Source organism: Gorilla gorilla, chromosome 17 (assembly GCF_029281585.2).
Source record: "Gorilla gorilla gorilla isolate KB3781 chromosome 17, NHGRI_mGorGor1-v2.1_pri, whole genome shotgun sequence".
In the NCBI taxonomy this organism is placed as follows: Eukaryota; Metazoa; Chordata; class Mammalia; order Primates; family Hominidae; genus Gorilla; species Gorilla gorilla.
In genome coordinates, this window is record NC_073241.2 from 28,505,138 (window position 1) to 28,519,388 (window position 14,251).

The 14,251-nt window shown below is 38.6% G+C and overlaps 1 pseudogene; it reads left to right on the top strand.

Moving 5' to 3' along the window:
* The first annotated feature begins 6,374 nt into the window (after positions 1 to 6,374).
* On the top strand, positions 6,375 to 7,603 carry LOC129528203 (putative vomeronasal receptor-like protein 4; annotated as a pseudogene).
* The last annotated feature ends 6,648 nt before the right edge of the window (positions 7,604 to 14,251 follow it).

The following is a 14,251-nucleotide window of genomic DNA, read 5'->3' on the forward strand; positions in this document are numbered from 1 at the left end:
TCTGAGGGCTCTGTTCTGTTCCATTGGATTATATCTCTGTTTTGGTACCAGTACCATGCTGTTTTGGTTACTGTAGCCTTGTAGTATAGTTTGAAGTCAGGTAGCGTGATGCTTCCAGCTTTGTCCTTTTGGCTTAAGATCGACTTGGCAATGCAGGCTCTTCTTTGGTTCCATATGAACTTTAAAGTAGTTTTTTCCAATTCTGTGAAGAAAGTCATTGGTAGCTTGATGGGGATGGCATTGAATCTATAAATTACCTTGGGCAGTATGGCCATTTTCACAATATTGATTCTTCCTACCCATGAGCATGGAATGTTCTTCCATTTCTTTGTATCCTCTTTTGTTTCATTGAGCAGTAGTTCGTAGTTCTCTTTGAAGAGGTCCTTCACGTCCCTTGTAAGTTGGATTCCTAGGTATTTTATTCTCTTTGAAGCAATTGTGAATGGGAGTTCACTCATGAATTGGCTCGCTGTTTGTCTTTTATTGGTGTATAAGAATGCTTGTGATTTTTGCACATTGATTTTGTATCCTGAGACTTTGCTGAAGTTGCTTATCAGTTTAAGGAGATTTTGGGCTGAGATGATGGGGTTTTCTAGATATACAGTCATGTCATCTGCAAACAGGGACAATTTGACTTCCTCTTTTCCTGATTGAATGCCCTTTATTTCTTTCTCCTGCCTGATTGCCCTGGCCAGAACTTGCAACACTATGTTGAATAAGAGTGGTGAGAGAGGGCATCCCTGTCTTGTGCCAGTTTTCAAAGGGAATGCTTCCAGTTTTTGTCCATTCAGTATGATATTGGCTGTGGGTTTGTTATAGATAGCTCTTATTATTTTGAGATATGTCCCATCAATAACTAATTTATTGAGAGTTTTTAGCATGAAACGTTGTTGAATTTTGTCAAAGGCCTTTCCTGCATCTATTGAGATAATCATGTGGTTTTTTCATTGGTTCTGTATATATGCTGGATTATGTGTGTTGATTTGCATATGCTGAACAAGCCTTGCATCCCAGGGATGAAGCCAACTTGATCTTGGTCGATAAGCTTTTTGATGTGATGCTGGATTTGGTTTGCCAGTATTTTATTGAGGATTTTTGCATCAATGTTCATCAGGGATATTGGTCTAAAATTCTCTTTTTTTGTTGTGTCTCTGTCAGGCTTTGTTATCAGGATGATGCTGGCCTCATAAAATGAGTTAGGGAGGATTCCCTCTTTTTCTATTGATTGGAATAGTTTCAGAAGGAATGGTACCAGCTCCTCTTTGTACCTCTGGTAAAATTTGGCTGTGAATCCATGTGGTCCTGGACATTTTTTGGTTGGTAGGCTATTAATTATTGCCTCAATTTCAGAGCCTGTTATTGGTCTATTCAAGGATTCAAGTTCTTGCTTGTTTAGTCTTGTGAGGGTGTATGTGTCGAGGAATTTATCCATTTCTTCTAGATTTTCTAGTTTATTGTATAGAGGTGTTTATAGTATTCTCTGATGGTAGTTTGTATTTCTGTGGGATCGGTGGTGATATCCCCTTTATCATTTTTTATTGTGTTTATTTGATTCTTCTCTCTTTCCTTCTTTATTAGTGTTGCTAGTGGTCGATCTATTTTGTCGATCTTTGCAAAAAACTAGCTCCTGGATTCATTGATTTTTTGAAGGCTTTTTGTGTCTCTATTTCCTTCAGTTCTGCTCTGATCTTAGTTATTTCTTGCCTTCTGCTAGCTTTTGTATGTGTTTGCTCTTGCTTCTCTAGTTCTTTTAGTTGTGATGTTAGGGTATCGATTTTCAATCTTTCCTGATCTCTCTTGTGGGCATTTAGTGCTATAAATTTCCCTCTACACACTGCTCTATATGTGTCCCAGAGATTCTGGTATGTTGTGTCTTTTTTCTCTTTGGTTTCAAAGAGCATCTTTATTTCTGCCTTCATTTCATTATGTACCCAGTAGTCATTCAGGAGCAGGTTGTTCAGTTTCCATGTAGTTGGGCCGTTTTGAGTGAGTTTCTTAATCCTGAGTTCTAATTTGATTGCACTGTTGTCTGAGAGACAGTTTGTTGTGATTTCTGTTCTTTTACATTTGGTGCGTAGTGCTTTCCTTCTAACTATGTGGTCAATTTAAGTATAAGTGAGATGGGGTGCTGAGAAGAATGTATATTCTGTTGATTTGGGGTACAGAGTTCTGTAGATGTCTGTTAGGTCCACTTGGTGCAGAGCTGAGTTCAAATCCTGGATATCCTTGTTAACTTTCTGTCTCGTTGATCTGTCTAATGTTGACAATGGGGTGTTAAAATCACCCATTATTATTGTGTGGGAGTCTAAGTCTCTTTGTACATCTCTAAGGATTGGCTTTGTGAATCTGTGTGCTCCTGTATTGGGTGCATATATATTTAGGATAGTTAGCTCTTCTTGTTGAATTGATCTCTTTACCATTATGTAATGGCCTTCTATGTCTCTTTTGATCTTTGTTGGCTTAAAGTCTGTTTTTCCTGAGACTAGGATTGCAACCCCTGTTTTTTTTTGTTTTCCATTTGCTTGGTAGATCTTCCTCCATCCCTTTATTTTGAACCTATATATGTCTCTGCATGTCAGATGGGTCTCCTGAATACAGCACACTGATGGGTCTTGACTCTTTATCCAATTTGCCAGTCTGTGTCTTTTAATTGCAACATTTAGCCCATTTACATTTAAGGTTAATATTGTTACGTGTGAATTTGATCCTGTCATTATGATGTTAGCTGGTTATTTTGCCCATTAGTTGATGCAGTTTCTTCCTAGCATCGATGGTCTTTACAATTTGGCATGTTTTTGCAGTGGCTGGTACTGGTTGTTCTTTCCGTGTTTACTGCTTCCTTCAGGAGCTCTTGTAGAGCAGGCCTGGTGGTGACAAAATCTCTCAGCATTTGCTTGTCTATAAAGGATTTTCTTTCTCCTTCACTTATGAAGCTTAGTTTTGTTGGATATGAAGTTCTGTGTTGAAAATTCTTTTCATTAAGAATGTTGAATATTGGCCCCCACTCTCTTCTGGCTTGTAGAGTTTCTGCTGAAAGATCCGCTGTTAGTCTGATGGGCTTCCCTTTGTGGGTAACCCGACCTTTCCCTCTGGCTGCCCTTAACCTTTTTTCCTTCATTTCAACCTTGGTGAATCTGACAATTCTGTGTCTCAGGGTTGCTCTTCTCATAGAGTATCTTTGTGGTGTTCTCTGTATTTCCCGAATTTGAATGTTGGCCTGCCTTGCTAAGTTGTGGAAGTTTTCCTGGATAATATCCTGAAGAGTGTTTTCCAACTTAGTTCCATTCTCCCCGTCAATTTCAGGTACACCAATCATAAGTAGATTTGGTCTTTTCACATAGCCCCATATTTCTTGGAGGCTTTGTCCATTTCTTTTTACTCTTTTTTCTCTAAATTTCTCTTCTCACTTCATTTCATTCATTTGACCTTCAATCACTGATCCCCTTTCTTCCACTTGATCAAATCGGCTACTGAAGCTTGTGCGTGTGTCACGTAGTTCTTGTGCCATTGTTTTCACCTCCATTTGGTCATTTAAGGTCTTCTCTATGCCGTTTATTCCAGTTAGCCATTCATCTAATCTTTTTTCAAGGTTTTTAGCTTCCTTGCGATGGGTTCGAACATCCTCCTTTAGCTTGGAGAAGTTTGTTATTACCAACCTTCTGAAGCCTACTTCTGTCAACTCATCAAAGTCATTCTCCATCCAGCTTTGTTCCATTGCTGTGGAGGAGCTGTGACACTTTGGAGGAGAAGAGGTGCGGTGGTTTTTAGACTTTTCAGCTTCTCTGCTCTGGTTTCTCTCCATCTTTGTCATTTTATCTACCTTTGGTCTTTGATGATGGTGACCTACAGATGGGGTTTTGGTGTGGATGTCCTTTTTGTTGATGTTGATGCTATTGCTTTTGCTTGTTAGTTTTCCTTCTAACAGATTCCTCAGCTGCAGGTCTGTTGGAGTTTGCTGGAGGTCCCCTCCAGACCCTGTTTGCCTGGGTATCACTGGCAGAGGCTTCAGAACAGCAAATATTGCAGAACAGCAAATGTTGCTGCCTGATCCTTCCTCTGGAAGTTCTGTCTCAGAGGGGCACCTGGCTGTATGAGGTGTCAGTTGACCCCTACTGGGAGGTGTCTCTCAGGCTACTTGGGGGTCAGGGACACACTTGAGGAGGCAGTCTGTCCATTCTCAGAGCTTAAACTCCATTCTGTGGGAACCACTGCTCTCTTCAGAGCTGTCAGACAGGGAAGTTTAAGGCTGTAGAAACTTCTGCTGTAGAAAGTTTCTGCTGCCTTTTGTTCAGCTATGCCCTGCCCCTAGAGATGGAGTCTACAGAGGCAGGCAGTCCTCGTTGAGTTGTGGTGGGCTCCACCCAGTTCAAGCTTCCCGGTAGCTTTGTTTACCTAGTCAAGCCTCAGCAATGGTGGATGCCCCTCCCCCAGCCTGTCTGCTGCCTCCCAGTTCGATCTCAGACCGCTGCGCTAGCAGTGAGCAAGGCTCCATGGGCGTGTGATCCTCCGAGCCAGGTGCGGGATATAATCTCCTTGTGTGCCATTTGCTAAGACTGTTGGAAAAGTGCAGTATTAGGGTGGAAGTGTCCCAATTTTCCAGGTACCATCTGTCATGGCTTCCCTTGACTAGGAAAGGGAAATCCCCCAACCCCTTGTACTTCCTGGATGAGGTGATGCCCCACCCTGCTTCAGCTCACCCTCTCCGTGGGCTACACCCACAGTCCAACCAGTTCCAGGTACTTCAGTTGGAAATGCAGAAATCATCTGTCTTCTGTGTTGATAGTGCTGGAAGCCGTAGACCAGAGCTGTTCCTATTTGGCCATCTTGGTGCCTCCCCTTGTTTTTTTTTTTTTTTTTTTTTCTGATTTCAACTTAACAGCAGAACTCAACCATGCTGATGGTGCAGACACATGTTGGTGGGAACTTTTCATTGTTTGATTCTGACATTTATGATACATGGATTCACTTACTAAAGTTTTATAGAGAGAGTAATAACCATTTAATCACCTAGGTGATATTTCCTTTATAAAATCAAACATATCTGGTGGTTTTAGAGCAATATTTTTTACCTCAGTCACTTGTGTTTATTAGACAAGAATACTAAGTGTCAAGATGTTTGCATTGCCTTTCATATTTTTATTTAGGGGACAGTGTAATGATAAATGACTTTGAATATATAACCAGACACACCTTCATACACCCCCAAATCTGTGCTAATTTACTGTTTTTTATATTTCATGCATGAAGCTAAATTGTTTTTACCCATGGATTAAAGCAAAATGATACAATGATACCTGAATCCTGGCCAAATAACATGAAACGGCAACTGCAAAATTGTTCTGCAAAATTTTACAAGGTATTATGGTATTGAGGATATCCCAAGAAAACTTGAGAGGCATTATCTTTCTCATTGGAGACTGACATTCCTGTATCAAGTAAAGTCTCAGGAAAAAGAACCATGTGTGACTATTTTAATGCAACCTCGGTTGAAATAAAATGATTAAAAGTAGTGTTTATCTTGTTGATAACTGAGAGGCAAATATTAAAAATTTTGTTCTGAGATGAAGAGAGTTCACATGGTAAGTCTCTGGGATGTGAAATAAACTGGGAAAGCACCAGGACCATTTCTAAGACATACAGTTAATTAGGGTTTGGATAAACAGAATAATGTTCCCCACTCCCTAAAAAAGATATTAGATGCTGGAAATACATTACAATTCATGGCAAAGAGAATATAAGGTTGCAAATGGGATCAAAATTGCTGATATGCTGATGAAAAATAAGAAGACTATTATGAATTATCATGGTGGGCCCAGTAGAATCATAAGCATCAAAAACCATGGAAGAGTGAAGAATAAACCGTATCAAAGTGATAGATCATGAGAAAGACTCAATTGGATATATTTTTAATTGTTTGCTTTAGTGAGTCTTTCCACTTTAGCATACATTTTATTCAATTCAACTGTGCAAATGTGATTCATTTTATATGCCTGTCACTGAATTGGGTGCTAAAAATAAAATGAGAGAACACAAAATAACAAAAATTGATTTCTAAAGATGGAGGGCAAAGGGCATTAGGAATATAGATAGTGTGCACCCTATACAGGCATGATTGTAAATGTATTCATTATATATAGAGAGTAATAATTATATATATATATATATAATTATTTGGCTTAGAAAAGAGTGCAGGGGGTATATTATCAAGAATTTAGCGTCAAGGTTAATCAAGAATAAGTGAGTAAAATAAAAATAATAATGATGGTAATAATTTCAAACACTGAAGAAAGAACATTGATGATATGAAGTCATTTTTTTTCAGATCTACAAAATATGTTTCTTCTATGCCATTAGGATGAACACAGTTTTCACTTATGTTATCTTTTAAAAATGCCTTTAATTGTCAAGCTAGCATTAGAATCTCAGCCAACATCTTCCATCTTCTCTTCCACATTTTTACATTCTTTCAGGATCACAGGCCTAAGACCCATGACCTGGTCACCTGTCATTTGGCCTTTGTCCACCTAGTAATGCTCTTCACTGCAATGGAGTTTTTGTCTCCAGACATGTTTGAGTCACTGAATTTTCAGAATAACTTTAGATGTAAAGCTTTCTTTTCTTTTTTTTTTGGAGATGGAGTCTCACTCTGTTGCCCAGGCTGGAGTGCAGTGGCACGACCTCAGCTCACTGCAAGCTCCACCTCCCGGGTTCACGCCATTCTCCTGCCTCAGCCTCCCATGTGGCTGGGACTACAGGCGCCTGCCACAACGCCCGGCTAATTTTTTTTGTATTTTTTAGTAGAGACGGGGTTTCACCGTGTTAGCCAGGATGGTCTTGATCTCCTGACCTCGTGATCCACCAGCCTCGGCCTCCCAAAGTGCTGGGATTACAGGCGTGAGCCACCACGCCCAGCCTAAAGCTTTCTTCTATTTGCACAAGGTGATGAGGGGCCTCTCAATCTGCACCACCTGCCTCCTGAGCATGCTCCAGGCCATTACTATCAGCCCCAGCACCTCCTGGTTGGTGAGATTTAAACATAAATTTACAAAATACGATATCCTGGGCTTATTCGTTTTTTGGTTTAGCAATTTGTCTTTCAGTAGTGACATGATAATCTACACTGTAGGTTATTCCAATGACCCAGATGATTTTGAATATCAGCAAATATTGCACATTTTTCCCAATGAATGTCCTCATCAGGGCGCTATTTCTTATGCTGTCATTATCCAGAGATGCCTTCTTCATAGGAATCACGCTGCTCTCAATTATATACATGGTCATTCTTTTGTCCAGGCATCAGAGGCACTCCCAGCACTTTCACAGCAGCAGCCTTATATTAAGGACCTCTCTAGTGAAAATGGCCACCAAGACCATCCTGATGCTGGTGAATTTCTTTGTGCTGATGTACTCAGTGGACTTCATCCTCTCATCATCCGCAATGCTGTTATGGGTAATTGGCCCTGTCACCTATGGTGTCCACAAGTTTTTGGTCAATGCCCATGCCACTGTCAGTCCTCTGGTGCTAATCAGATCTGATAAAAGAATCATCAATATTCTGCAAAAGTTGCAATGGAAGTGCCATCTATTTTTAACAAGTTGGTGATAAAATTTTCTAAAAATTATTTCTTTGTAATCAAATAAATTATACAAAAAGCACATAATTTTCTTTCTGATTTAAATAAAACATGTGAATTGTACTTTTATAATATCTCAATATCTTTTAATTTTTTGGTGCCAAGAACTTTGTGCTTTCCTCAATTCAATGTCCACTATGATTTTGTATTCTCAAGGTCTGTCTCTCACCCCTTCATTTTAATTTTACCTTTATACAGGAAAATGTTATTTTCTTCTTGAGTACACTCTTACGCAGCTCCTATTGGCAAGCAAATCTCTTAGTTTTAATTTTTGAAATTATTTTAATTTTTCTTATTTATTGAAGATATTTAGCTATATTCAAATTCTAGCTTGAATAAAAAATTTTTTAAGCATAATTTTAAAATTTGTTTTTAATTGAAAATAACATTGTGTAAGTTTATTATGTATGTTTTGAATTACATATAGATTATAAAATGATTAAATCTAGCTAATTAACAAATGCATGATCTAAAAGTTATTGTTTTTTGTGGTGACAACACTTAACATCAACTACCTTTTCATTTTTCAGGACTGCAATATATCATAATTAAGTATGGCTGCCGTGCTGCATAACAGATCTTGTAAAATATATTGCTTCTATCTAATAATAATTATGTTTCCTTTGACCAACATCTTTCCATCCTGTCCTCCCCACTAACCACCGCAGGCTCTGGTAACCACCATTCTACTCTCTACTTCTAAGAGATAAGCTTGTTTAGATTCCACATTTAATAAATTCCTGTGTTATTTGTCTCTGTATGTCTGGCTTATTTCACTTAACATAATGTCCTTCAGGTTCATCTATGTTGTCTTAAATGGCAGAATTTTATTCTGCCATTTATTTTATTATGCCATATATTTATGGCCAAATAGTATTTCATTATGTTTACATACCATGTTGTCTTATACATTTATTCTTTGATGGGCACTGTGATTGATTCCATATCTTGGCCATTGTCAATAGTGCTGTAATAAACATGGGAGTGTAGCTATCTCTTTAACATACTGATTTTATTTCTTTTGGCTATATGCCTAGTTGTGGAATTGCTGGAACATACAGTAGTTCCATTTTAGGTTGAGAAACTTCCATACTTGTTTTTCATAGTGGCTGTATTAATTTGTATTCAAACCAACAGTTTATAAGAGTTCCCTTTATTCCACATCCTTGCCAACACTTGTTCTCTTTTGTCATTTTGATTATAGCCATTCTACTTAAGATAAGGTAATGTCTGATATTGTTTTGATTTGCATCTCCCTGGAGGTGATAAACGCCAAGACAGAGAAACTGGGAGATACAAGAGGACAAAAATGACTCAGTGATAGACACCATGGAGTCTCATCCACAATCGGCACACTCTGATCCTCTAACCAAATGACAAGCCACAGTTCAACTACTCCTTTTAAAGAAAAATGAGAAAAAAAATCTCTAAAATCGAGGACAGGCAAGGAGAGTGTCCCCCTTTGGGCACCCCAGCTGGTTTTATGTGTGATAATTATAGCACCTCTTCTTGCAAACATTTATGTAAAGGGAGGATTTTACTAAGGACGACCAACATCTAAGGTTCCCAAAGTGAAGAAATTTAAATATTCCCAAACTGGTCTTCTCGTATGCTAAATTAGAGAAGTTAGGTTTCCGCATCAAGGAAAATAAATGAGGGTTGTATTTTAGCTGGCACCTAAAAACATCCAAAAGTAGAAACGATAAACTTATTTCTTTCCAGAAAGGTAACAACAAAATATTTGAAACTACCTCAGAATTAAAGAAAAGTAGCAAAATCAGCTTCTAAAATCAGGAAGCTGCCAGAAACTGTCTCTTCTTTTTCTTCTCCTAAACCTCTGCTTTCTAAACTTCCTTGCCTGGATGATTTCATTTTTTTCTCTTTCTCCTCCCTGTATTCCTTCTTAAACCACAAAGGGTCCAGAAATAGCTACAGAAGACAAAATAGTAGTCATTTCTTTTAAAACAAAACCCACAGGAAGAGTGGGTTCAAACATAAGATATACACTTTACACCAAGTCCGAATTAAGTGCTCTGATGTTTGGATTTCCTGATCTGACTCAAGACACCTTAGGTTTGCCAAGGAATTCCAAATAATGCTTAAGACCTATGATTCAGGGTTTTCAAACCAATATCAGCTAACTGATTTACTAGTCCTCCAAAACAAAGCCAAAGAATGCTACAAAGTAGTGAATTAGAAACAGCTTTAGCAGATTTTAACAAACTAAAGTGCAAATGGGAGAGAGAAGTGTAGGGAGTTTTGCAACTGCCTCTGTGGGAATTTACCACAGCTATTCCCCCTAATCCTACAGACTAGGCAAAATACAACAATGTAATATATACCCCAGCAAAACCATACCTGATTATTATATCACATTTATTTTTATTTTTTGTGGGTATACAGTAGTTGTGTGTATAAATGGGGTACATGAGATACTTTGATACAGGCATGCAACGTGTAACAATCACAGCATGGTAAATGGGGTATCTATCTCCTCAAGCATTTACTCTGTATTACAAAAATTGAATTATATGATTTCAGTTATTTTAAAAGGTACAACTAAATTATTATTGATTATAATAATTGTCAATTATTGACAATTGCAGTGTTGTGGTATCAAGTACTACTGTTGTGCTACCAGTACAAACTGTGTTATCAGTACAAATACTACTGTTGTGCTATCAGCACAAATACCCTGTTGTGCAATCAAATAGTACCTCTACCTCTTATTCATTCTTTTTAACTATTTCTTGTACCCATTAGCCATCCTCACTTCCCTCCATGGCCCTACCAAACTGCCCCCCTACTATGCTTCTCAGCCTCTGGTAACCATCCTTCTACTCTCTATCTCCGTTGAGTTCAACTCAATGGGATCCTTAGCGCCCATAAATAAGTGAGAACATGCAAAGTTTGTCTTTCTGTGCCTGGCTTATTTCATTTAGCATAATAACCCTCATCCATGTTGTTAAAAATGACAGAATCTCATTCTTTTTTTCTGGCTCCACTGTGTATACATACTACATTTTCTTTATCCATTCATCTGTTGATTGACACTTATGTTGCTTCCAAATCTTGGCTATTTTCAACAATGCTGCAACAAACATGGGAATGTAGACATCTTTTCAACATACTGAGTTCCTTTCTTGTGAGTATATACTTAGCAGTGAAATTGCTGGATTATATGGAAGCTCTAGTTTAGTTTTATGAGAAACCTCCAAGCTGTTTTCCATAGTGGTTGTACTAATTTACATTTCCACCAACAGAGTACCAAGCTTCCCATTTCTCCACATTCTCACTGGCATTTGCTGTTGCCTGACTTTTGGACAAAATTCATTTTAACTGGGGTAAGATGATATCTCATTGTAGTTTTGATTTGCATGTTTCTGATAATATAACTGCTTGCAATTCATATGCCTTCTTTTAAGAAATGTTTATTGAAATATTTTGCCCATTTTAAAGATCAGATTACTAGATTTTTTTGCTATACAGTAGTTTGAGCTGCTTATCTGTTCTAGTTATTCATCCTTTGTCAGGTGAATAGTTTGCAAATATGTTCTCCTATTCTGTGGGTTGTTTCCTCACTTTATTGATCATTTCCTTTGACATGCAGAAGATTTTTAACTTGATGTAACTTCATTTGTCCATATTTGCTTTCGTTGCCTGTGCTTGTGGGGTATTACTCAAGACATTTTTGCCAAGACCTGGAGAGACTTTCCCCAATGTTTTCTTGCAGTAGTTTTTTAATTTGAGGTCTTAGATTTAAGTATTTAATCCATTTTGATTTGACTTTTGTATATGGCAAGAGTTGGGGTTATAATTTCATTCTTTTGCATGTAGATATCCAGTTTTCCAAGCATGATTTATTGAAGAGATTGTCTTTTCCCTAATTTAAGTTATTGGCACCTTTGTTGAAAATGAGTTCAGTGAAAATGTATAAAATTTTTTTCTGGGTTATCTGTTCAATTCCATTGGTTTATGTGTCTATTTTTATGCCAGTACCAGGCTGCTACAGTTACTATAGCTTTGTAATATAATTTGAAGTCAGTTAATGTGATTCCTGCATTTAATCTGTGAATTGCTTTGGATAATATAGACATTTTAACATACTAACACTATCGATCCATGAACATGGAATATCTTTCAATTTTTGTGTCTTCAAATTATTTTATGATTGTGTTATAGTTTTTGTTGTAGAAATCCTTTACTTCTTTGGTTGATTTCTATGTATTTAGTTCTATTTGTGGCTATGATAAATGGTATTTCTTTTTAAATTCTTTTTCAGATTGTTCACTCTTGGCATATAGAAATGCTACTGATTCCTGCTAGGCGCAGTGGCTGATGCCTGTAATCCCAGCACTTTGGGAAGGTGAGGTGGGCAGATCATGAGGTCAGGAGATCGAGACCATACTGGCTAACACGATGAAACCCCGTCTCTACTAAAAATACAAAAAAAGTTAGCCAGGTGTGATGGTGGGTGCCTGTAGCCCCAGCTCCTTGGGAGGCTGAGGCAGGAGAATGATGTGAATCCAGGAGGCGGAGCTTGCAGTGAGCCAAGATTGCACCACTGCACTCCAGCCTGGGTGACAGAGCGAGACTCTGTCTCAAAAAAAAAAAAGCTACTGATTTTTATATATTGATTTGTATACAGAAACTCTACTGAATTTATCAGTTCTAGTAGTTTTTGTGGAGTCTTCAGGTTTTTTACAAATATAAGATTATATCATCTGCAAAACAAGGATAATTTGTCTTCTTCCCTTTAGATGCCCTTTATTTCTCTCTCTTGTCTGATTGCTTTTGCTAGGACTTCCAGTACTATGGAGAATAACAGTGGTGAAAGTGGGCATCCTGGTCATGTTCCAGATCTTAGAGAAGGGGATTTCAGTGTTTTCCTTGTCAGTATGATACTAGCTGTGGGTATGTCATATATGGCTTTTATTATGTTAATAATGTTCTTTCTCTACCCAGGTTTTTGAGGGTTTTTAGTCATGATGGAATGTTGAATTTTAGCAAATGCTTTTTTTAAAATGCCTTAATTTAAATGATTATATAATCTTTTCCTTCATTTTGTTGATGTGATGTATCATTTGGATTGATTTGCAACCATTCTTGCATCCTTGTGATAAATCACAAGGGTGTGATAAATCACACATGATCATGAAGAATGATATTTTTAATGTATTGCTTAAAGGTTTGCTAGCATTTTGTTGAGGATTTTGGCGTCAATATTAATTGGAGATATTGTAGTTTTCTTTTTTTAAAGTGTCTTTGATTTTGGTATAAAGGTAATTCTGGTGTTATAGAATGAGTTTGGAAGTATTCCCCATCTCTATTTTGTGGAATAGTTTCAGTAGGATTGGTGTTAGTTGTTTAAATATTTGTTAGAATTCAGTAGTGAAGCCATAGAATATTGGGGCTTTTCTTTACTGGGAGACTTTTTATTACAGCTTTGATCTCATTATTTGTTATTGGTCTGTTCATGTTTTGTATTTCTTTGTGTTTCAATTTTGTGTGTTTCTTGGCCCTAGTCTGGTCCACTCAGACCTGCTCCATGCTCACCATCAGGCAGCTGGTGGTCCTTCTTGAAGAGTGAGTGCAGCAGGGACCAATGGTTGGGCTGAAGCCCCTTCACCTCATGGGGACTCTCCAATACTCATTGAACTTCATGGTGAGGGACAGAGGACCCACCCTGGCTCTCAGCGGGTGAGCAGGGAATTCTTATTCAAGGAAGCCCCTGGGGCAGCCTCAGGAGGCAGCCCTTGGGAAAAAGCGCCCAAGGCCCCCCTCAACCGGCCATCCTGCCTCCTCTGCAGGACCTTCTCTTCCCCTCTTTCCCTCCCTCCTGAGGTGAAAAGGAGGGGAGGAGACCACGGAGCCCGCTGTGTCAGGGAAACCTGGCCCTTCCTTTTGAGCGTCCAGGGGACTCGCATGGGTCTCGCCCCTTCTCCAGGACCTGGAAGCTTCTCTCTCTGAAGAGCCCTGAGTTCCAGTCTCAAGTGTCTCATTCCCCATTGCCTCCTGCTTCTCCTTTCATCCCTGCCACCACCACCTGGGGCTCACACTCCCTGCCTTTGGGCTTCAAATGTTGTACTACGTGCTTGACCCACTAGCCTGCTTAATCTTCAAAATCACTCTATCAAAAAGACATTTTAGGCTGGGCATTGTGGCTGAAGCCTGTAATCCCAGCACTTTGGGAGACCCAGATGGGCTGATTACTTGAGTGTATGAGTTACAGACCAGCCTGGGAAACATAACAAGATCCTGTCTCTACAAAAATAGAAAAAAAATTAGTGGAGTGCTGTGGCCCATGTCTGTAATCCCAACTACTTGGGAGGCTGAGGTGGGAAGATTGCTTGAGCCTGGGATGTCGAGGCTGCAGTGAGCTGAGATCACGTCACTGCACTCCAGCCTGGGCAACAGACTGAGACCCTGTCTCAAAATAAAAATAAAAATAATTTAAAAAGCAAAATTGCCGAAATCATTCATTTAACCAATAAGATGAGCACCTACCTATCAGGGACAATAAAAGTTTAAAGGGGCCAACAATTATGAAGGCAGTATTGAATTCACTTGAAATATGAAGAACACCACATTGGGTGAATTTAGATAGGAAGGCCAAG